General features: G+C 44.7%; 1 protein-coding gene and 2 pseudogenes across 3 annotated transcripts in view; 1 reads left to right on the top strand and 2 right to left on the bottom strand.

Moving 5' to 3' along the window:
• TEX11 (testis expressed 11) overlaps positions 1-25,349 on the top strand; it is a 1,490,225-nt gene that overhangs the window by 553,849 nt on the left and 911,027 nt on the right. The gene's annotated exons all lie outside the window — the stretch shown is intronic.
• LOC134951965 (5S ribosomal RNA) lies at positions 16,746-16,866 on the bottom strand (annotated as a pseudogene).
• On the bottom strand, positions 23,336-23,456 carry LOC134951953 (5S ribosomal RNA; annotated as a pseudogene).

Here is a 25,349-nt window from a genome sequence, read left to right as displayed (position 1 = left end):
CACAAGAAGCAGGAGGGCAATGGCAGAAACTGCAAGGATTCTTCGCTGGGCGGAAAATCATGTGATAGCACTGTCAGCAGTGTTCATTCCGGGAGTGGACAACTGGGAAGCAGACTTCCTCAGCACGACCTCCACCCGGGAGAGTGGGGACTTCATCGGGAAGTCTTCCACATGATTGTGAACCGTTGGGAAAGACCAAAGGTGGACATGATGGCGTCCCGCCTGAACAAAAAACTGGACAGGTATTGCGCCAGGTCAAGAGACCCTCAGGCAATAGCTGTGGACGTTCTGGTAACACCGTGGGTGTACCAGTCGGTGTATGTGTTCCCTCCTCTGCTTCTCATACCTAAGGTACTGAGAATTATAAGACGTAGAGGAGTAAGAACTATACTCGTGGCTCCGGATTGGCCAAGAAGGACTTGGTACCCGGAACTTCAAGAGATGCTCACAGAGGACTCATGGCCTCTGCCGCTAAGAAGGGACTTGCTTCAGCAAGTACCATGTCTGTTCCAAGACTTACCGCGGCTGCGTTTGACGGCATGGCGGTTGAACGCCGGATCCTAAGGGAAAAAGGCATTCCGGAAGAGGTCATTCCTACCCTGGTCAAAGCCAGGAAGGAGGTGACCGCACAACATTATCACCACATGTGGCGAAAATATGTTGCGTGGTGTGAGGCCAGGAAGGCCCCACGAAGAAATTTCAACTCGGTCGATTCCTGCATTTCCTGCAAACAGGAGTGTCTATGGGCCTCAAATTGGGGTCCATTAAGGTTCAAATTTCGGCCCTGTCGATTTTCTTCCAGAAAGAATTGGCTTCAGTTCCTGAAGTCCAGAAGTTTGTCAAGGGAGTACTGCATATACAACCCCCTTTTGTGCCTCCAGTGGCACTGTGGGATCTCAACGTAGTTCTGGGATTCCTCAAATCACATTGGTTTAAACCGCTCAAATCTGTGGATTTGAAATATCTCACATGGAAAGTGACCATGATGTTGGCCCTGGCCTCGGCCAGGCGAGTGTCAGAATTGGCGGCTTTGTCTCACAAAAGCCCATATCTGATTGTCCATTCGGACAGGGCAGAGCTGCGGACTCGTCCCCAGTTTCTCCCTAAGGTGGTGTCAGCGTTTCACCTGAACCAGCTTATTGTGGTACCTGCGGCTACTAGGGACTTGGAGGACTCCAAGTTGCTAGATGTTGTCAGGGCCCTGAAAATATAGGTTTCCAGGACGGCTGGAGTCAGGAAAACTGACTTGCTGTTATCCTGTATGCACCCAAAAAACTGGGTGCTCTTGCTTCTAAGCAGACGATTGCTAGTTGGATGTGTAGTACAATTCAGCTTGCACATTCTGTGGCAGGCCTGCCACAGCCAAAATATGTAAATGCCCATTCCACAAGGAAGGTGGGCTCATCTTGGGCGGCTGCCCGAGGGGTCTCGGCTTTACAACTTTGCCGAGCTGCTACTTGGTCAGGGGCACACCCTGGCTGAGGAGGACCTGGAGTTCTCTCACTCGGTGCTGCAGAGTCATCCGCACTCTCCCGCCCGTTTGGGAGCTTTGGTATAATCCCCATGGTCCTGACGGAGTCCCCAGCATCCACTTAGGACGTCAGAGAAAATAAGAATTTACTTACCGATAATTCTATTTCTCGTAGTCCGTAGTGGATGCTGGGCGCCCATCCCAAGTGCGGATTGTCTGCAATACTTGTACATAGTTATTGTTACAAAAATCGGGTTATTATTGTTGTGAGCCATCTTTTCAGAGGCTCCGCTGTTATCATGCTGTTAACTGGGTTCAGATCACAGGTTGTACAGTGTGATTGGTGTGGCTGGTATGAGTCTTACCCGGGATTCAAAATCCTTCCTTATTGTGTACGCTCGTCCGGGCACAGTATCCTAACTGAGGCTTGGAGGAGGGTCATAGGGGGAGGAGCCAGTGCACACCACCTGATCCTAAAGCTTTTACTTTTGTGCCCTGTCTCCTGCGGAGCCGCTATCCCCATGGTCCTGACGGAGTCCCCAGCATCCACTACGGACTACGAGACATAGAATTATCGGTAAGTAAATTCTTATTTTATCCATCAGGAGTATTGGTGAAATCTGTTGTGTGCTCTAATCCCATTTTATTGAAGTATGGTTTTCAATCTTGTATATCTATCTTAATTTTTTTTTAAGCATTCTACACTATGATTTTGTCTGGTTTATTTGGTGCTGGGTACTTGACATAAATAATTTGGATTGTTCATGAAGAAGTCATGGGTGTAAAGGCTACCACATAATCCTCATTTATTTTATACTAGCTGATTACCCATGCTTCGCTACGGAATTTAAAGAATAAAGACAATCTTTGTCAGGCCGCACCTCTGGGCTTCAGTGATGCTGTCAAAATGCTGGTGCTGAGGAGAATAATCCGCCTCCTTCTCTGCCCCGTCCCGCCTCTTATGCTGTCCTCCTCAGTGCTGTAAATGCAGGGACGACAGGCCAAGCTCCGCCCGCCCTGCTGTATGTTAAATATGTTAGGTTTATAGGCTGACTCTATGTCAAAGGGCCCTAGGTCTCCTTGCTTAGCTTCGAAACTAAAGTATACCTCTGCCCCCACCCGTGTGTGCCTGTGCCCCTACCTGTGTGTGCATCTGCCCTTACCCGTAGGTGCCTCTGCTCCTACCCGTATGCCTATGCACCTACCCGTGTGTGCCTCTATACTTACTAGAGATGAGCGGGTTCGGTTTCTCTGAATCCGAACCCGCCCGAACTTCATGTTTTTTTACACGGGTCCGAGCGACTCGGATCTTCCCGCCTTGCTCGGTTAACCCGAGCGCGCCCGAACGTCATCATCACGCTGTCGGATTCTCGCGAGACTCGGATTCTATATAAGGAGCCGCGCGTCGCGGCCATTTTCACACGTGCATTGAGATTGATAGGGAGAGGACGTGGCTGGCGTCCTCTCCGTTTAGAAATTAAAATAGATAGGAGAGTGAGAGTGAGACACTTCATTTACTTACTGGAGCTTAGGAGGAGTTATACTAGTGACTGATGACCAGTGACCTGACCACCAGTGCAGTTTTATAATTTATTATTATTTAATAATCCGTTCTGTTCTTGTTCTCTGCCTGAAAAAAACGATACACAGTGACTCAGTCACACTCACATACCATATCTGTGCTCAGCCCAGTGTGCTGCATCATCTATGTATAATATCGGACTGTGCTCACACAGCTTAATTGTGGGGGAGACTGGGGAGCAGTTATAGGTTATAGCAGGAGCCAGGAGTACATATTAAACAGTGCACACTTTTGCTGCCAGAGTGCCACTGCCAGTGTGACTGACCACTGACCACTGTGACCAGTGACCTGACCACACTGACCACCAGTATAGTATATTGTGATTGAATGTCTGCCTGAAAAAGTACACTCGTCGTGTGACTTGTGTGGTGTTTTTTTATTCTATAAAAATTAAAAAACTCATTCTGCTGACAGACAGTGTCCACTCCAGCAGGTCCGTCATTATATAATATATACCTGTCCGGCTGCAGTAGTGATATATATATATTTTTTATATCATTATTTATCATCCAGTCTACTAGCAGCAGACACAGTACGGTAGTTCACGGCTGTAGCTACCTCTGTGTCGGCACTCGGCAGTCCATCCATAATTGTATACCACCTACCCGTGTTTTTTTTTTCTTTCTTCTTTATACATACTACATCTCATTATCATCCAGTCTATATTAGCAGCAGACACAGTACAGTACGGTAGTCCACGGCTGTAGCTACCTCTGTGTCGGCACTCGGCAGTCCATCCATAATTGTATACCACCTACCCGTGGTTTTTTTTTTCTTTCTTCTTTATACATACTACATCTCATTATCAACCAGTCTATATTAGCAGCAGACACAGTACGGTAGTTCACGGCTGTAGCTACCTCTGTGTCGGCACTCGGCAGTCCATCCATAATTGTATACCACCTACCCGTGGTTTTTTTTTTCTTTCTTCTTTATACATACATACTACATCTCATTATCATCCAGTCTATATTAGCAGCAGACACAGTACAGTACGGTAGTCCATGGCTGTAGCTACCTCTGTGTCGGCACTCGGCAGTCCATCCATAATTGTATACCACCTACCCGTGGTTTTTTTTTTCTTTCTTCTTTATACATACTACATCTCATTATCATCCAGTCTATATTAGCAGCAGACACAGTACAGTACGGTAGTCCACGGCTGTAGCTACCTCTGTGTCGGCACTCGGCAGTCCATCCATAATTGTATACCACCTACCCGTGGTTTTTTTTTCTTTCTTCTTTATACATACTACATCTCATTATCATCCAGTCTATATTAGCAGCAGACACAGTACAGTACGGTAGTCCACGGCTGTAGCTACCTCTGTGTCGGCACTCGATCCATAATTGTATACCACCTACCCGTGGTTTTTTTTTTCTTTCTTCTTTATACATACTACATCTCATTATCAACCAGTCTATATTAGCAGCAGACACAGTACAGTACGGTAGTCCACGGCTGTAGCTACCTCTGTGTCGGCACTCGGCAGTCCATCCATAATTGTATACCACCTACCCGTGGTTTTTTTTTCTTTCTTCTTTATACATACTACATCTCATTATCATCCAGTCTATATTAGCAGCAGACACAGTACAGTACGGTAGTCCACGGCTGTAGCTACCTCTGTGTCGGCACTCGGCAGTCCATCCATAATTGTATACCACCTACCCGTGGTTTTTTTTTTCTTTCTTCTTTATACATACTACATCTCATTATCATCCAGTCTATATTAGCAGCAGACACAGTACAGTACGGTAGTCCACGGCTGTAGCTACCTCTGTGTCGGCACTCGGCAGTCCATCCATAAGTATACTAGTATCCATCCATCTCCATTGTTTACCTGAGGTGCCTTTTAGCTGTGCCTATTAAAATATGGAGAACAAAAATGTTGAGGTTCCAAAATTAGGGAAAGATCAAGATCCACTTCCACCTCGTGCTGAAGCTGCTGCCACTAGTCATGGCCGAGACGATGAAATGCCAGCAACGTCGTCTGCCAAGGCCGATGCCCAATGTCATAGTACAGAGCATGTCAAATCCAAAACACCAAATATCAGTAAAAAAAGGACTCCAAAACCTAAAATAAAATTGTCGGAGGAGAAGCGTAAACTTGCCAATATGCCATTTACCACACGGAGTGGCAAGGAACGGCTGAGGCCCTGGCCTATGTTCATGGCTAGTGGTTCAGCTTCACATGAGGATGGAAGCACTCAGCCTCTCGCTAGAAAACTGAAAAGACTCAAGCTGGCAAAAGCACCGCAAAGAACTGTGCGTTCTTCGAAATACCAAATCCACAAGGAGAGTCCAATTGTGTCGGTTGCGATGCCTGACCTTCCCAACACTGGACGTGAAGAGCATGCGCCTTCCACCATTTGCACGCCCCCTGCAAGTGCTGGAAGGAGCACCCGCAGTCCAGTTCCTGATAGTCAGATTGAAGATGTCAGTGTTGAAGTACACCAGGATGAGGAGGATATGGGTGTTGCTGGCGCTGGGGAGGAAATTGACCAGGAGGATTCTGATGGTGAGGTGGTTTGTTTAAGTCAGGCACCCGGGGAGACACCTGTTGTCCGTGGGAGGAATATGGCCGTTGACATGCCTGGTGAAAATACCAAAAAAATCAGCTCTTCAGTGTGGAGGTATTTCAACAGAAAAGCGGACAACAGGTGTCAAGCCGTGTGTTGCCTTTGTCAAGCTGTAATAAGTAGGGGTAAGGACGTTAACCACCTCGGAACATCCTCCCTTATACGTCACCTGCAGCGCATTCATAATAAGTCAGTGACAAGTTCAAAAACTTTGGGCGACAGCGGAAGCAGTCCACTGACCAGTAAATCCCTTCCTCTTGTAACCAAGCTCACGCAAACCACCCCACCAACTCCCTCAGTGTCAATTTCCTCCTTCCCCAGGAATGCCAATAGTCCTGCAGGCCATGTCACTGGCAATTCTGACGAGTCCTCTCCTGCCTGGGATTCCTCCGATGCATCCTTGCGTGTAACGCCTACTGCTGCTGGCGCTGCTGTTGTTGCTGCTGGGAGTCGATGGTCATCCCAGAGGGGAAGTCGTAAGCCCACTTGTACTACTTCCAGTAAGCAATTGACTGTCCAACAGTCCTTTGCGAGGAAGATGAAATATCACAGCAGTCATCCTGCTGCAAAGCGGATAACTGAGGCCTTGACAATTATGTGGGTGTTAGACGTGCGTCCAGTATCCGCCGTTAGTTCACAGGGAACTAGACAATTTATTGAGGCAGTGTGCCCCCGTTACCAAATACCATCTAGGTTCCACTTCTCTAGGCAGGCGATACCGAGAATGTACACGGACGTCAGAAAAAGACTCACCAGTGTCCTAAAAAATGCAGTTGTACCCAATGTCCACTTAACCACGGACATGTGGACAAGTGGAGCAGGGCAGGGTCAGGACTATATGACTGTGACAGCCCACTGGGTAGATGTATGGACTCCCGCCGCAAGAACAGCAGCGGCGGCACCAGTAGCAGCATCTCGCAAACGCGAACTCTTTCCTAGGCAGGCTACGCTTTGTATCACCGCTTTCCAGAATACGCACACAGCTGAAAACCTCTTACGGCAACTGAGGAAGATCATCACGGAATGGCTTACCCCAATTGGACTCTCCTGTGGATTTGTGGCATCGGACAACGCCAGCAATATTGTGTGTGCATTAAATATGGGCAAATTCCAGCACGTCCCATGTTTTGCACATACCTTGAATTTGGTGGTGCAGAATTTTTAAAAAAACGACAGGGGCGTGCAAGAGATGCTGTCGGTGGCCAGAAGAATTGCGGGACACTTTCGGCGTACAGGCACCACGTACAGAAGACTGGAGCACCACCAAAAACTACTGAACCTGCCCTGCCATCATCTGAAGCAAGAAGTGGTAACGAGGTGGAATTCAACCCTCTATATGCTTCAGAGGTTGGAGGAGCAGCAAAAGGCCATTCAAGCCTATACAATTGAGCACGATATAGGAGGTGGAATGCACCTGTCTCAAGTGCAGTGGAGAATGATTTCAACGTTGTGCAAGGTTCTGATGCCCTTTGAACTTGCCACACGTGAAGTCAGTTCAGACACTGCCAGCCTGAGTCAGGTCATTCCCCTCATCAGGCTTTTGCAGAAGAAGCTGGAGACATTGAAGGAGGAGCTAACACGGAGCGATTCCGCTAGGCATGTGGGACTTGTGGATGGAGCCCTTAATTCGCTTAACAAGGATTCACGGGTGGTCAATCTGTTGAAATCAGAGCACTACATTTTGGCCACCGTGCTCGATCCTAGATTTAAAGCCTACCTTGGATCTCTCTTTCCGGCAGACACAAGTCTGCTGGGGTTGAAAGACCTGCTGGTGAGAAAATTGTCAAGTCAAGCGGAACGCGACCTGTCAACATCTCCTCCTTCACATTCTCCCGCAACTGGGGGTGCGAGGAAAAGGCTCAGAATTCCGAGCCCACCCGCTGGCGGTGATGCAGGGCAGTCTGGAGCGACTGCTGATGCTGACATCTGGTCCGGACTGAAGGACCTGACAACGATTACGTACAAGTCGTCTACTGTCACTGCATATGATTCTCTCACCATTGAAAGAATGGTGGAGGATTATATGAGTGACCGCATCCAAGTAGGCACGTCACACAGTCCGTACTTATACTGGCAGGAAAAAGAGGCAATTTGGAGGCCCTTGCACAAACTGGCTTTATTCTACCTAAGTTGCCCTCCCACAAGTGTGTACTCCGAAAGAGTGTTTAGTGCCGCCGCTCACCTTGTCAGCAATCGGCGTACGAGGTTACATCCAGAAAATGTGGAGAAGATGATGTTCATTAAAATGAATTATAATCAATTCCTCCGTGGAGACATTGACCAGCAGCAATTGCCTCCACAAAGTACACAGGGAGCTGAGATGGTGGATTCCAGTGGGGACGAATTGATAATCTGTGAGGAGGGGGATGTACACGGTGATATATCGGAGGATGATGATGAGGTGGACATCTTGCCTCTGTAGAGCCAGTTTGTGCAAGGAGAGATTAATTGCTTCTTTTTTGGTGGGGGTCCAAACCAACCCGTCATTTCAGTCACAGTCGTGTGGCAGACCCGGTCACTGAAATGATGGGTTGGTTAAAGTGTGCATGTCCTGTTTATACAACATAAGGGTGGGTGGGAGGGCCGAAGGACAATTCCATCTTGCACCTCTTTTTTCTTTAATTTTTCTTTGCGTCATGTGCTGTTTGGGGAGGGTTTTTTGGAAGGGACATCCTGCGTGACACTGCAGTGCCACTCCTAGATGGGCCCGGTGTTTGTGTCGGCCACTAGGGTCGCTTATCTTACTCACACAGCTACCTCATTGCGCCTCTTTTTTTCTTTGCGTCATGTGCTGTTTGGGGAGGGTTTTTTGGAAGGGACATCCTGCGTGACACTGCAGTGACACTCCTAGATGGGCCCGGTGTTTGTGTCGGCCACTAGGGTCGCTTATCTTACTCACACAGCTACCTCATTGCGCCTCTTTTTTTCTTTGCGTCATGTGCTGTTTGGGGAGGGTTTTTTGGAAGGGACATCCTGCGTGACACTGCAGTGACACTCCTAGATGGGCCCGGTGTTTGTGTCGGCCACTAGGGTCGCTTATCTTACTCACACAGCTACCTCATTGCGCCTCTTTTTTTCTTTGCGTCATGTGCTGTTTGGGGAGGGTTTTTTGGAAGGGACATCCTGCGTGACACTGCAGTGACACTCCTAGATGGGCCCGGTGTTTGTGTCGGCCACTAGGGTCGCTTAGCTTAGTCATCCAGCGACCTAGGTGCAAATTTTAGGACTAAAAATAATATTGTGAGGTGTGAGGTATTCAGAATAGACTGAAAATGAGTGTAAATTATGGTTTTTGAGGTTAATAATACTTTGGGATCAAAATGACCCCCAAATTCTATGATTTAAGCTGTTTTTTAGTGTTTTTTGAAAAAAACACCCGAATCCAAAACACACCCGAATCCGACAAAAAAAATTCGGGGAGGTTTTGCCAAAACGCGGTCGAACCCAAAACACGGCCGCGGAACCGAACCCAAAACCAAAACACAAAACCCGAAAAATTTCCGGCGCTCATCTCTAATACTTACCTGTGGGTGCCTCTGTCCCTACCCGTGGGTGCCTCTGCCCCTACCCATGTGTGCCTTTATCCTTACCTGTGTGTGCCTCTGCCCCTACCCATGTATGCCTCTGCCTGTACCCGTGGGTGCCTCTGCCCCTACCTGTGGGTGCCTCTGCCTAAAGTATGCCTCTGTCCCCACCCGTGTGTGCTTGTGGCCCTACCCGTGTGTGCATCTACCCTTACCCGTAGGTGCCTCTGCTCCTACCCGTATGCCTTTGCCCCTACCTGTGGGTGCCACTGCCCCTACCTATGTGTGCCCCTATCCATACCTGTGGCTGCCTCTGCCCCTACCCATGGGTGCTTCTTACCCAACCCATGTGTGCCTCTATCCTCACCTGTGGGTGCCTCTGCCCTTACCCATGTGCGCCTCTGCCCCTACTTGTGGGTGCCACTGCCCCTACCCATGTGTGCCTCTGCCCATGGGTGACTCTGCCCTTACACGTGGGTGCCTCTGCCCTTACCCATGTTTGCCTCTGTGTAAATTGATCCAGGCATTCCAGAGTTATGCTAAAAGCTATGGATTTTTACGTCACCCCCTTCACACCCCCACCCTAGGGGTACTAGGGGTGTCTTACCCCCATAGTATTTTTTCTCTTACGTCCTAGAGGATGCTGGGGTCCATATTAGTACCATAGGGTATAGACGGGTCCACCAGGAGCCATTGGCACTTTAAGAGTTTTTAGTGTGGGCTGGCTCCTCCCTCTATGCCCCTCCTACCAGACTCAGTTTAGAAAATGTGCCCGAGGAGACGGTCACAGCTAGTGGAGCTCTACAGAGCTTCTCTAGTAAAAGGTTTTTTTTTAGAGTTTGATATTTTACAGGGAGGCTGCTGGCAACAGCCTCCCTGCATCGAGGGACTGAGGGGTGGGAGCAGTGTCCGCCCTGCAGGGTCTTGAGCCACTGCCTCCGCTGACTGGACATTGAGCTCCAGAGGGGACAGATCGCGCCCCGCCACAGGGGAATGCTCACCCCGGCAGCCAGCCGCCACCCCCTCACAGAGCTGAAGTGTGGCGAGTTAGTCACTGTCCCCCCTTACAAGCTGGGGGTCAGTGTGAAGAGGACGGCTTAAGGGTGGGAGCACGGTATTAACCGCGCTCCCGGACGGCTCAGCGGTACTGCGGTGCGGCGCTGTGAGGGGCACCCTGAGCCAGCACAGAACCCTACACTTACCATTTACAGCCTGTCCGGGTCCGCGGATCTCAGCCAGCACAAATTTCCTCAGGCCAGTATAATCTTCAGGAGCAGGAAGACAGTGCCATTGAAGGGGCGGAGCTTCTCCTCAGAGCGGACCCAGCAGCGTTGAGCGACATTTTTCCTGCCTGCCATCACTGCCAGTGGATATCCAGGTCCCTCCAGAGCAACTCCAGCTATCTGTACGGTACCAGGGGGTTGCAGAAGGGAGGAGAGGCTGTAGTTAGGCTGTGTCACCTATTAAGGGACACAGCGCTGTTTAGGGTCTCCCTATACCTCTAATAGCGCTGTGTGTGGGTTGGCTCCAATCTCTGTGTCTCTCTGCCATTCTTGGGGGGAAACTCTGTCTAGTGAATACCCTGTGTGTTTGTGGGGTGTTTGGTGTGTGTGACAACATGTCTAGGGACACTGTTTCATATGCTGCAGAGGATTTGTCTTACCAGGAAGACTCCATACCATGTAATCAGGATTGCACTGTTGTAGCGCAGATCCCAGCTAGAGAGCTAGAATGGTTAGTCTCTCTGAGGGGGACTATTTCCCAGATTTCTGATAGGGTTGCTAGGACTGAGCATGCCACTCAGGTCCTACAATCCTCTATGGTTGTATGGTCTGTTACTGCTTCCTCGGGGTCCCCTGCGGTACATTCTCAGAAACGTGCACTTGCAATGCTTATGCAGGATGACACGGACACCGACTCTGACACTGCAGACGGTGACGGGGATGTGTCGAGGGGGACAGCATCACTTGCTAAGGGGGTGCAGTTGATGATTGAAGCTGTAAGGGATGTTTTACATATTTCTGACACAGCTCCTGAGCAGGTGGAGGAGGCCTTTTTTACAGATAATAAGAAGCCGCCCCTCACCTTCCCGGCATCCAAAGAATTAAACGCTATCTTTGAAAAAGCCTGGGAAACGCCGGAAAAGAAATTTCAGATCCCTAAGAGGGTCTTGGTTGCTTTTCCCTTCCCAGAGGAAGATAGAAAGAAATGGGAGTCCCCGCCGATAGTCGACGCCTCTTTATCCAGGTTGTCCAAACAGGTGGTATTGCCAGTCCCGGGATCTACCGTGTTGAAGGACCCGGCAGATCGCAAGGTGGATGCTACGCTAAAATCCATTTACACAGCTTCCGGGGCTATATTACGGCCTACTATAGCCTGTGCTTGGATTGCAAAAGCTATTGCCAGGTGGTCAATCACTCTACAGGAGGAGTCGACTTTGCTGGACAGAGGTGACGTTGATTTATTTTTACGCCATATTCAGGATTCTGCAGGGTTCTTGGTAGATTCCATGAAGAACCTGGGTTCCATGGCTGCGGGGATCTCCTCCATGTCCGTCTCGGCTCGCAGGGGTCTCTGGCTGCGCCAATGGTCTGCGGAAGCGGAATCCAGGAAGAGTGTGGAGGGCCTACCCTATACAGGTCAGGCTCTCTTTGGGGAGGCGTTGGATGCGTGGATTGCCACGGCTACCGCGGCTAAGTCTCCTTTTCTCCCCTCAGCTGCATCGGCTACGAAGGAGCCTTTTACACCAGCCACGTCACAGTACTTTCGGCCCGCGAGGCCTAGAAAGAACAAGCCTTCAAACACCTTCTACAGAGGTGGTCGTGCCAAAGGAAAGAAACCTGCTCCTGCAGGTTCCCAAACCCAGTAGCCCGCTTCTGATACCCCTAAGTCCTCCGCATGACGGTGGAAAGCTAGGCCTGGTGGAAGGTCAGGTGGGGGCAAGACTCCGGCAGTTCAGCCACATCTGGGTGTCGTCTGGCCTGGACCCCTGGGTCCTGGATATAGTGTACAGTGGGTACAGACTGGAGTTTCAAGACACACCACCTCACCTTTTCTTCAAGTCAGGCTTGCCAGCTCTGCTGGCAGACAGAACAATTCTTCTGGAGGCCATCAGAATATTGGTGGTGTCAGAGGTCATTGTTCCAGTTCCACCTCAGCAGTGGAACAAGGGTTATTATTCGAAACTTTTTGTGGTACCAAAATCGGATGGTTCGGTACGGCCTATTCTAAACTTAGTCTTTGAACTCTTATCTTAGGGAGTTCAAATTCAAGATGGAATCTCTGAGAGCTGTCATCTCAGGACTGACCTAGGGGGAGTTCCTGGTGTCGCTGGACATCAAGGATGCTTACCTCCACATTCCCATTTGGTCGCCGCATCAGGCATATCTCAGGTTTGCACTGTTGGATGTTCACTATCAGTTCCAGGCGCTGCCGTTTGGCCTCTCCACAGCACCAAGGATCTTCACCAAGGTGATGGCGGATATGATGGTTATCCTCCGCAAACAGGGGTGAACATAATTCCATATCTGGACGATCTCCTGCTCAAGGCGTCGTCCAGGGAGAGGTTGTTGCGATCCATCGCGCTCACGACACAGCTGCTCAGGAAGCACGGTTGGATCCTGAACCTTCCAAAGTCTCATCTGGAGCCGACAAGGAGGCTGTCTTTCCTGGGAATGATCCTCGACATGGAAGTGCAGAGGGTATTTCTCCCAGTGGAGAAAGCATTGGTGATTCAAACAATGGTCCGGGATATCTTAAAGCCTACCCGGGTATCGGTTCATTAATGCATCCACTTTCTGGGGAAGATGGTTGCCGACTACAAGGCTCTGCAATATGGCAGGTTTCATGCTCGACCTTTTCAGCTGGACCTATTGGACCAGTGGTCGGGCTCTCATCTACACATGCACAAGAGGATATGCCTGTCTCCGAAAGCCAGGATTTCACTCCTCTGGTGGCTACAACTTCCGCGCCTTCAGGAAGGCTGAAGGTTCGGAATTCAGGACTGGATCCTTTTAACCACAGATGCAAGTCTAAGAGGTTGGGGAGCAGTCGCTCTGGGGGAAACCTTTCAAGGAAGGTGGTTGAATCAAGAATCCCTTCTCCCAATAAACATCCTGGGGCTAAGGGCTGTGTACAACGCCCTTCTGCAAGCAGCACACCTTCTACAGGATCGGGCTGTTCAGGTGCAGTCGGACAACGTGACCACTGTAGCCTACATAAACCAACAAGGCGGAACGAAGAGCAGGGCTGCAATGTCAGAGGTGGCAAGAATCCTCCTCTGAGTGGAAAGGCACGCTGTAGCGGTGTCAGCAATTTTCATTCCGGGAGTAGACAACTGGGAAGCAGACTTCCTCAGCAGACACGATCTCCATCCACTGGAGTGGGGCCTCCATCCGGAGGTGTTTGAGGAGGTAACCGGTTGGTGGGAGGTTCCTCACATAGACATGATGGCCTCCCGCCTCAACAAGAAGCTGGGGAGGTACTGTTACCGGTCAAGAGACCCTCAGGCAGTGGCGGTGGACACACTGGTAACTCCGTGGGTGTTCCCGTCAGTGTATGTGTTCCCTCCACTTCCTCTGATTCCAAACGTTCTTCAGCTGGTAAGAAGAATAAAGGTTCTGGCAATCCTCATTGCTCCGGACTGGCCAAGGAGGGCTTGGTATACGGATCTACTGGATCTTCTGCTGGAAGATCCAAAGCCCTTACCTCTTTGAGAGGATCTGCTACTGCAGGGGCCGTTCGCCTACCAAGACCTATCACGGCTACATTTGATGGCATGGCGGTTGAGCGCCAGATCTTAGCTCGGAAAGGTATCCCGAGTGAAGTCATTCCTACCCTGATTCAGGCTAGGAAGGGGGTAACGTCTAAACATTACCACCGTATTTGGAAAAAATATGTTTCTTGGTGTGAATCAAGAAAATTTCCTGCAGTGGAGTTTCAACTTGGACGTTTTCTCCTTTTCCTGCAGGCGGGAGTGGATGTGGGCCTGAGATTAGGATCCATCAAGGTCCAGATCTCTGCTTTGTCCATCTTTTTTCAAAAACATTTGGCTGTCCTCCCTGAGGTTCAGACCTTTTTGAAAGGGGTTCTGCACATCCAGCCTCCCTTTGTGGCGCCAACGGCACCCTGGGATCTAGATGTGGTGTTGCAGTTCCTACTATCAGCTTGGTTTGAGCCTCTACTGGAGGCTGACATTAAGTTTCTCACGTGGAAGGCGGTAACTTTGTTGGCCTTGGCTTCTGCCCGACGCGTGTCGGAATTGGGGGCTTTATCTTCTAAAAGCCCTTATCTGATCTTCCATGAAGACAGGCCGGAACTTAGGACTCGTCCACAGTTCCTGCCTAAGGTTGTATCGGCTTTCCATATCAACCAACCTGTTGTGGTGCCAGTGGCTACTGACTCCTCAATTGCTTCAAAGGCTTTGGATGTTGTCAGGGCTTTGAAGATCTATGTGAAGAGGACAGCTCGTCATAGAAAAACTGACTCTCTCTTTGTCCTCTACGATCCCAAGAAAATTGGGTGTCCTACTTCTAAGCAGTCGATTTCGCGCTGGATCAGGTTCACTATCCAGAATGCGTATTCTACAGCAGGATTGCCATGTCCGAAATCGGTTAAGGCCCACTCTACTCGTAAAGTGAGTTCTTCCTGGGGCGGCTGCCCGGGGTGTCTCGGCTTTACAGCTTTGCCGAGCTGGTTCGAACACGTTTGCTAAGTTTTACCAGTTCGATACTTTGGCTGCTGATGACCTCAAGTTTGGTCAAGCAGTGTTGCAGGAGCCTCCGCGCTCTCCCTCCCGTACTGGGAGCTTTGGTACATCCCCATGGTTCTAATATGGACCCGAGCATCCTCTAGGACGTAAGAGAAAATAGGATTTTAATTACCTACGGTAAATCCTTTTCTCGTAGTCCGTAGAGGAAGCTGGGCACCCGCCCAGCGCTTTGTTTTCCTGCATTGGTTTTATAGTTCAGTACTGCCTGGTTCCTAGGTAAGTTCTGCGTTATTTACTGTTTCAGTACTGTTTCAACTGTTGCTGAGTTTTCCGGCATATTAACCGGATTTGTATCTCGCCACTATCTGTGTAATTCCTTCTCTCAAAGTATGTTGTCTCCTCGGGCACAGTTTCTAGACTGAGTCTGGCAGGAGGGGCATAGAGGGAGGAGCCAGCCCACACTATTAAACTCTAAAAGTGCCAATGGCTCCTGGTGGACCCGTCTATACCCCATGGTACTAATATGGACCCCAGCATCCTCTACGGACTACGAGAAAAGGATTTACCGGTAGGTAATTAAATCCTATTTTTCCAGATTGTACGTCATATGTGTACCAAGTTTGGTGTAAATTGCTCCATGCATTCCAGTTATGTCAGAAACTATGGATTTTTACATGTCACCCCCTTCCCACCCCCACCCCCAGGGGTGCTAGGGGTGTCTTACCCCTACAGTATTTCTTTCCAGATTGTAAGTCATATGTGTACCAAGATTGGTGTAAATTGCTCCAGGCATTTCAGAGTTATGCTGGAACATACATACACACAAACACACATAGGTGGTCATTCCGAGTTGTTCGCTCTTTGCCGATTTTCGCTATGCTGCGATTTGTTGCTAAATGCGCATGCGCATGGTACGCAGCACGCATGCGCTTAGTTATTTAACTAAAATCTTAGCAGTTTTGCTGTTGTCTGTGCGGCGCTTTTCAGTCGCACTGCTGATCGGTGAGTGATTGACAGGAAAGGGGCATTTCTGGGTGGTAACTGAGCGTTTTCCGGGAGTGTGCTAAAAAACGCAGGCGTGTCAGGTAAAATCGTGGGAGTGTCTGGAGTAACGGGGGAGTGGCTGGCTGAACGCAGGGCGTGTTTGTGACGTCAAACCAGGAACTAAGCGGACCGAGCTGATCGCAATCTAGGAGTAGGTCTGGAGCTACTCAGAAACCTGTAGATTGAGAAACAAAAAAATTGGAAACCGCACTGGTATAATTGGTGTATGTGTATAATGATGGTTATCTGTATAAACTGATAAATAAATTTAAGGTTCAAATCCTTATTTTGGGGAGCAGATACTTCAGGCAACACATTCCTTATTTTTGTGTATCAAAAAAGCTACCCATCAGTGGTGCTCCCCCGAGTCAGTTATTCATAGTGAGAACATGGAAAAAAGAAGAAAAAAGAAGAAGACTCTTGTTGGGAAGCACTCTGTATACAGATAACGTTGTACGACTAAATGTCACAATAGCTAACTAAAATACAATATTTTATTAATTCTCATTAAAATTAATTATTGAGGAGTTCAATGGGTGCCGATGTTTGTTAATTGGTGACATTGCGAAAATATAAAGAGAAATATATGAATTGTAAGGTACAAATGCCTAATTCAGGCCGAAGTGGGTATGTCTATAGTTTTGTTAGTAATCACACTCCAACTGCAGGACAACCTGTGATAATGAATTGCTCATTTATTGAAAATATGACCATCATTTATAAGCTGCTATATATCCCAAATGGGAATTTTAATCCTAGCAGATAGTAGAATCATAGGTCATAACCGAGATATAATGCAATGCTCTGTATTGGTGACAGATGGGTGGCAAATATTTGCAGTACCAGGGTGTTCCTTGGTAGTCTCCTATCCAAGTACTTAACCCGGCCCTCCACTGCTTGGCTTCCAAGATCAGATGAGATTGGGCATCTCCAGCGGGGTATGACCGCAGACCTTATGCTCACCCTTGTCACACTGTGTCCACAATTGGGTACAGACGGGAGCCAATTTGCATTGTTATATGAGCCACAGGTATCGGTACAGCTGATTTGATATGGAAATCAAATTTTTATCAAAAATGATAAGGTATGACAAAAGATTAAATACCCATCTAGGTTTTCACGGCTTAGTTTAGTCGCAGTATCAGTAGGAATAAACCTCTCAGCTGCATAGTTTATCGTGTATATAAAAATGAAACATTAGATCATAATAATATTTTAACTGTGCAGGAAAGGGAAACCTCCAAATCTGGTCTCCAAAACAGTGATGAACGTATGATATTACACTTTGAATTATGAAAATCAAAGAAGCAGGAAAACATAAACAATGAAACCTTCAGCTCTCATGACCAACCAGAAATTATTCTCAGGTAATAGACAAATAATAATAAATTGACACAGAGTGTGTTTTATATGATATATACGTGTCATAAGGAAATACTGAGATAATTATGGGTTTCTGCAGTGTAAAAAAGAGAGAGAGAGGGTGTTTATGTGCTAGATAAGGTCCAAAAATAGCAGACGTATCCACGTCCGTTTTTTAGATAGAGATATAGACCCCAAACAGGTTTGCATTAATTCCCTTGCTGGTGATAATTGATTGTCAGTAGTATAATAGTCTATGCACCATGTGGGTAAGATATTGTTAATACCAGTCCGTGCAATGAAAATGCACTGGTGCAAAAAAACATATGTATATACCAAACCTGGTGTACATTCATACAGTTCTAGTCCTACTTGTATATTGGGGGAGATCCTGGTATAAGGAAGGTGCCGGCCGCGTCTGCCCGCGTTCTGCCTGCTGCCGAGCTCCGGCTGCACTGTGCTTCCTGTTTGGCTGGTTCCCTTGGCGACGGACTTTGCCGAGAACGGCTCGTTGGGGTCACGTGTGCGCACCACGTGACCGTGAGGATGTAGTCTCCTTCCTGACGTACGTTTCGCAAGTAGCTTGGTCACAGGGCGTCAGTGGGTTCTAACCCTTGTTTATTCTTATATTGATAGTGCTGTTAGCTGATTGGTTCTTAATTAGTGATTGATAGATATACTGTCCTGTCATATTCGATATCAGACCTGCTGGTTCCCATTGGATAATATGTCATGATTGACAGTTTAAAGGACCATTCAGCATTTCATAGTAGACAGTCATATAGTTATTTTAAAAAAGAGCTTGTGAGATTAATTCAGGGAAATATTTACAAAAAATATATATTTACAAAAAATATATATATACAAAAAATAGGGATATAGAGATGATATAGATTATGAAAAACACTTAAAATGGAATGTAAATACCTTTGTCTATATACATACAGGTACATGAAGAGATGATATAATATAATGTAATAAGGTTGCAGATTGTTATATATATAGGTAAATCTATGTATGACACTTAGTGTGCCTGTGCCTGAAAAAGGGCAAATATATACATTATTAAGGGGAAATAATATTAAATTAGGATATTGCTAGAAAAATTAAAAGACAATTAGTTAGCGAATAAGTGACAGTGACTAATAAAGGTAAAAATGAAAATGAATTTATTAATAAAAGTGAGTATAGATATAAATAGAATAATATAATGAAAGTGAATAAATAAAATAAGAAATTTATAAAAATGTAGTGAAATAAAGTGAAGGGTCTATGTAATGGTATATGGATTGTGACAATTGTTTAGAATATAATATTAAAAAATCATTATGAGGGCTTTGTGATGGAAATTATAATTTTTTACTACAAAAGGCATGTGTATGCACATACATTGATAAGCATATGTATATATATATATATATATATATATATATATAAAAATTGTGAAACAGTTGATTGTGAGCCCATGGTGCTGAAATATATATATATATATATACATATATATAGAAAGAAAACAAAAATTATGATAGACTGGATGTGTATTTGGTGATACAGACTTTGACATTAAGTGTAATAGATTAGAAGTGACAATAGAGTATATAGGATGATTAAAAATAGTCATAGTTAAAAAATAGATTAATATAGACATTTTTAATAATGTATATATAAATAGATGGATCGATAAAAATTATTTAATTAGTGGCAGTGTTATAGAGTAAATTAAATTCATGAAATAATAAGGATTATTATCTTATTAAGATATCCTTTAGTGTCATGAGAAAATTTATTATTGGTGCTAGTGTTATATTAAAATCTGATTCTTAGGGAATAGGGGTATATAATATTTACTGGTTATTATCAATATTGTTCAGTAAACTTAAACTTTTCATGTTAAGTAGTAAATGAAAAAAGGATTAAGATTAGGGGGAAGGGGGCAGAAAAAATTCATTCAGGACAGTGGAATTACTGTTTTAATTTAAGAAAACTCCATAGTTTATATTTTCATTCATCCCAAAAGGGTGGATAGTGCCCAATTTGAAGATCCACTCACATTCTTTCTTCAATAGGATAGCTGTCAAACTTCCACCACGTATTCCGAGTTTGATTTTTTTCAAGTCCGAAGACCCTCAGGTCCTCCCATCTATTATCATGATGTTGGTAGAAATGGCGTGCTACCGTAGTGAGTGGTTTCATTTTTCTTTTATCAGAGATGGCATTGCGTATGGTCCCAATGTGTTCTAAAACACGTTGTTTTAGTGGGCGAGTGGTCATACCCACATATTTCTTGTCACAGCTACATTTGATGCAGTAAATGACCCCTTCAGTTAGACAATTCATATAATCATTGATCTTGAATTCTGTCCCGTATTTATCTTTTACTTCCTTCACTGTTTCAATGTGTCTGCAAGCTTTGCATTTCCCACAGGGATATGTTCCTGTTGTAATAGTTTTCTTTGTGGGTATTCTTTGGAAATGACTTTGTACCAGTTGGTCTTTTAAATTTCTGGACCTCCGCCAACTCATAGAAACTCGTGGACCGAGTTTTTCTGATAAGTCTGAGTCAGCATGTAATACATGCCAATGTTTTTGTATCGCTTCACTTATCTCCCTCCATTCGTGGCAATAATTGCCCACAAATCTGATGATACAGTATTTGTGTTTTGTGCTGTCTCTTTTTTCTTGAAGATAATGTCATCCCTGGGGACAATTTGTGCATTCCGTGAGGCTTTTTTTATTGAGGTATTACTGTATCCTCTTTCACGTAGTCGTTGGGCCAGCTCTGTACTCTGTTTTTTAAAATTGTGATCATCTGAGCAATTCCTGCGAAGACGCAGGAATTCCCCTTTTGGTATATTTTCTATGGTGGGATGAAAATGTGAACTTGTCTGATGTAGTAGGGTATTAGTCGCCGTAGTTTTTCGGTACAGACTTGTGGCGATCATTCCCTCTGAGTCCTTGTATATCATTAGGTCCAAAAATGGTAACTCCGTCTGGCTGATGTTATGAGTTAGACGAAGATTAAGGTTGTTGTCATTGAGACGCTCTATGAACTGATGTAGTAGTTGTAGGTCCCCTTCCCATATCATAAAGATATCGTCTATATATCTCGTCCACATGATGATGTTAGATGTAAAATCATCATTGGTATCTTTGAAGACGAATTCTCTCTCCCACCATCCTAAAAAGATGTTCGCATAAGTAGGTGCACAGGCCGCCCCCATAGCAGTACCTCGCGTTTGGAGGTAAAATCTATCATTGAATACGAAGAAATTATAATGCAGTACAAAGTGCAGCAATTTGATCAAAAAAGTATGAAATTCCTCCCAGCCTTCGTCATGTAGAAAATATTCAACTGCTGCTATACCTTCTGTGTGGCCAATAGAGGTATATAATGCTTCTACGTCCAATGATACTAGGTATTGGTTGTCCTCCAATTTTACGTCATGAAGTTTCCTAAGCATGTCTGCTGTGTCTTGTATATATGAAGGAAGACCATGTACAAGATGTCTAAGGTGTAGGTCCAAAAAAATGCTCGCCTTTTCAGTTAGTCCACCTATACCTGATACTATCGGTCTCCCAGGTGGGTTTAGAATATTTTTGTGCACTTTTGGCAACATGTAGTATGTAGGAATTTTCGGATTCTGAGTTTGTAGGTATTCATATTCTTGTCTCGTAATTGACCCTTGTTCTCGAGCCTGAGTAATAATCTTAGAGTAGACCAACATATAGTTACCCAGGGGGTTCAAAAGTATCCTTTTATAACAATCAGTAGATTCCAGTTGTCGTAGTGCTTCTTTGATATAGTCTGTTTTAGGCCAAATCACAATGTTGCCTCCCTTGTCCGAGGGCTTTATTATGACATCCTGCCATGTTTGTATCTCCCTCATGGCCTTTCTTTCTTGATATGTCATGTTTGAGTGGCGGAGATGTTTCTTGTTGGTATGAATTAGATCAAATTCTTTTGCAACCAGTTTCTGGAATACCTGAACTTCTGGACATATTTGTTCAGGTGGAAAATATGTAGACTTCTTCTTGATAGCAGGCCTGATAGGAGGTCTGTGGTCCATACGATTTGACACATATTGGTCTTGTTCTAATTCATATAGTGCAGCCAGTGCTTCTTCCTCCATTGCTTGTAAGTCTGAGGTTGCGGATTCCTCTATTTCGGGGGTTTCTCCCCTTGTGGTAATGGGAGATATTTTATCACTATAGAGTTTTGTCAATATTAATTTCCTTCCAAATAGTTTCAAGTCCTTTTCCCATCTGAACCTCTCAAAATGTCCTGTGGGAGAGAATGTCAGGCCTTTACTCAATATTGTTTTTTGTGCATCTGTGAGTATGTGTTCAGAAAGATTAATGATTTTGAGTTTATTATCCTGTTGTTCATTTTCCACCTTAGTCAGTAAACTGGTAGTTGTCATCTCCTTTGTGTGTTTCGGGTCAGCGGGGGTGAGAAATCCCATTGCTGTTGACCTCTTCTTCCTCTTCCGCCCCCTCCTCGTCTTCCTCCTCTTTGTCTTCCTCGTGCCCTCCCTGTCCGGGGGTTCCCTAAAAAAGAAGAAGAAGAAGAAGAGGCAGAGGGGGAGGGATCGTATTGGCTGTTGCTTGCTTGTCCTCTGGAACCCAAATGTTTGTCGGGTATGTAATCAGTAGTATCTTCTGTTCCAGACGCTTCTGCCTCTGAGGATGAATAATCACCTGTATGTTGAGTTGTATTTCTTTTCCAGGTGGGCCTTTGCCATTTAAAGACTTTTCCCGAGGCAAAGTCCTTTTTATCCCTGACGTATTTGGTTCGTTTACGATCGATGATGGATTGTTCATATGCCTGTAATTCTTGTTTATTGTGTTCAAAGCACTTCTGGAATTGTAAATCCTTTTCCCAAGTTTCTAATTTTTTACCTAGGTCTTCCAGATCACGCTCGCATTCTTCCAGTATCAGGTTATTATGTTTAGTTAAAATGTTCATAAGATCACTTGAACATTTGAGGAGAGTATTTTCCCATTCCTTCTTTAAATTCTCGCTCGCTAAGTCGAATGCCGGGAAAATTCTTGGACGGAGGCCTCTAGGTGATATTTTGTTTTTAATGTAGTTTTCCAAAGTTGTAAGGTCCCAGGTGGTCCTAATTTGTTTTCGTAGCAGCACATTTAATTTGTGAAAGTCAGATTCCCAACTGATATGGGGTTCATTATCTATAATTTCACTTGGGAAGATATCATCTAAATTATCCCTATTTTTGCGTCTTGAACTCAGCTCTTGTTTAAGATTAAAACTCATATTTCATGAGAGAACTCCCGAAAAAAGGAAAGAGAAAAATAGGGAACAGAGATTTCCTAAAGAAGGAATATCCGTTGCCTTTATATCACCGTGCAGGTATTTCCGAGAAGACTGGAGACCAGTCACAAATACAGTAGATTGAGAAACAAAAAAATTGGAAACCGCACTGGTATAATTGGTGTATGTGTATAATGATGGTTATCTGTATAAACTGATAAATAAATTTAAGGTTCAAATCCTTATTTTGGGGAGCAGATACTTCAGGCAACACATTCCTTATTTTTGTGTATCAAAAAAGCTACCCATCAGTGGTGCTCCCCCGAGTCAGTTATTCATAGTGAGAACATGGAAAAAAGAAAAAAGAAGAAGACTCTTGTTGGGAAGCACTCTGTATACAGATAACGTTGTACGACTAAATGTCACAATAGCTAACTAAAATACAATATTTTATTAATTCTCATTAAAATTTATTATTGAGGAGTTCAATGGGTGCCGATGTTTGTTAATTGGTGACATTGCGAAAATATAAAGAGAAATATATGAATTGTAAGGTACAAATGCCTAATTCAGGCCGAAGTGGGTATGTCTATAGTTTTGTTAGTAATCACACTCCAACTGCAGGACAACCTGTGATAATGAATTGCTCATTTATTGAAAATATGACCATCATTTATAAGCTGCTATATATCCCAAATGGGAATTTTAATCCTAGTAGATAGTAGAATCATAGGTCATAACCGAGATATAATGCAATGCTCTGTATTGGTGACAGATGGGTGGCAAATATTTGCAGTACCAGGGTGTTCCTTGGTAGTCTCCTATCCAAGTACTTAACCCGGCCCTCCACTGCTTGGCTTCCAAGATCAGATGAGATTGGGCATCTCCAGCGGGGTATGACCGCAGACCTTATGCTCACCCTTGTCACACTGTGTCCACAATTGGGTACAGACGGGAGCCAATTTGCATTGTTATATGAGCCACAGGTATCGGTACAGCTGATTTGATATGGAAATCAAATTTTTATCAAAAATGATAAGGTATGACAAAAGATTAAATACCCATCTAGGTTTTCACGGCTTAGTTTAGTCGCAGTATCAGTAGGAATAAACCTCTCAGCTGCATAGTTTATCGTGTATATAAAAATGAAACATTAGATCATAATAATATTTTAACTGTGCAGGAAAGGGAAACCTCCAAATCTGGTCTCCAAAACAGTGATGAACGTATGATATTACACTTTGAATTATGAAAATCAAAGAAGCAGGAAAACATAAACAATGAAACCTTCAGCTCTCATGACCAACCAGAAATTATTCTCAGGTAATAGACAAATAATAATAAATTGACACAGAGTGTGTTTTATATGATATATACGTGTCATAAGGAAATACTGAGATAATTATGGGTTTCTGCAGTGTAAAAAAGAGAGAGAGAGGGCGTTTATGTGCTAGATAAGGTCCAAAAATAGCAGACGTATCCACGTCCGTTTTTTAGATAGAGATATAGACCCCAAACAGGTTTGCATTAATTCCCTTGCTGGTGATAATTGATTGTCAGTAGTATAATAGTCTATGCACCATGTGGGTAAGATATTGTTAATACCAGTCCGTGCAATGAAAATGCACTGGTGCAAAAAAACATATGTATATACCAAACCTGGTGTACATTCATACAGTTCTAGTCCTACTTGTATATTGGGGGAGATCCTGGTATAAGGAAGGTGCCGGCCGCGTCTGCCCGCGTTCTGCCTGCTGCCGAGCTCCGGCCGCACTGTGCTTCCTGTTTGGCTGGTTCCCTTGGCGACGGACTTTGCCGAGAACGGCTCGTTGCGGTCACGTGTGCGCACCACGTGACCGTGAGGATGTAGTCTCCTTCCTGACGTACGTTTCGCAAGTAGCTTGGTCACAGGGCGTCAGTGGGTTCTAACCCTTGTTTATTCTTATATTGATAGTGCTGTTAGCTGATTGGTTCTTAATTAGTGATTGATAGATATACGGTCCTGTCATATTCGATATCAGACCTGCTGGTTCCCATTGGATAATATGTCATGATTGACAGTTTAAAGGACCATTCAGCATTTCATAGTAGACAGTCATATAGTTATTTTAAAAAAGAGCTTGTGAGATTAATTCAGGGAAATATTTACAAAAAATATATATTTACAAAAAATATATATATACAAAAAATAGGGATATAGAGATGATATAGATTATGAAAAACACTTAAAATGGAATGTAAATACCTTTGTCTATATACATACAGGTACATGAAGAGATGATATAATATAATGTAATAAGGTTGCAGATTGTTATATATATAGGTAAATCTATGTATGACACTTAGTGTGCCTGTGCCTGAAAAAGGGCAAATATATACATTATTAAGGGGAAATAATATTAAATTAGGATATTGCTAGAAAAATTAAAAGACAATTAGTTAGCGAATAAGTGACAGTGACTAATAAAGGTAAAAATGAAAATGAATTTATTAATAAAAGTGAGTATAGATATAAATAGAATAATATAATGAAAGTGAATAAATAAAATAAGAAATTTATAAAAATGTAGTGAAATAAAGTGAAGGGTCTATGTAATGATATATGGATTGTGACAATTGTTTAGAATATAATATTAAAAAATCATTATGAGGGCATTGTGATGGAAATTATTATTTTTTACTACAAAAGGCATGTGTATGCACATACATTGATAAGCATATGTATATATATATATATATATATATATATATATATATATATATATATATATATATAAAAAATTGTGAAACAGTTGATTGTG

Source organism: Pseudophryne corroboree, chromosome 8 (assembly GCF_028390025.1).
Source record: "Pseudophryne corroboree isolate aPseCor3 chromosome 8, aPseCor3.hap2, whole genome shotgun sequence".
Lineage (NCBI taxonomy): Eukaryota > Metazoa > Chordata > Amphibia > Anura > Myobatrachidae > Pseudophryne > Pseudophryne corroboree.
Note: the sequence above shows the minus strand (reverse complement) of the source record. Positions and strands in the feature narration are given on the sequence as shown.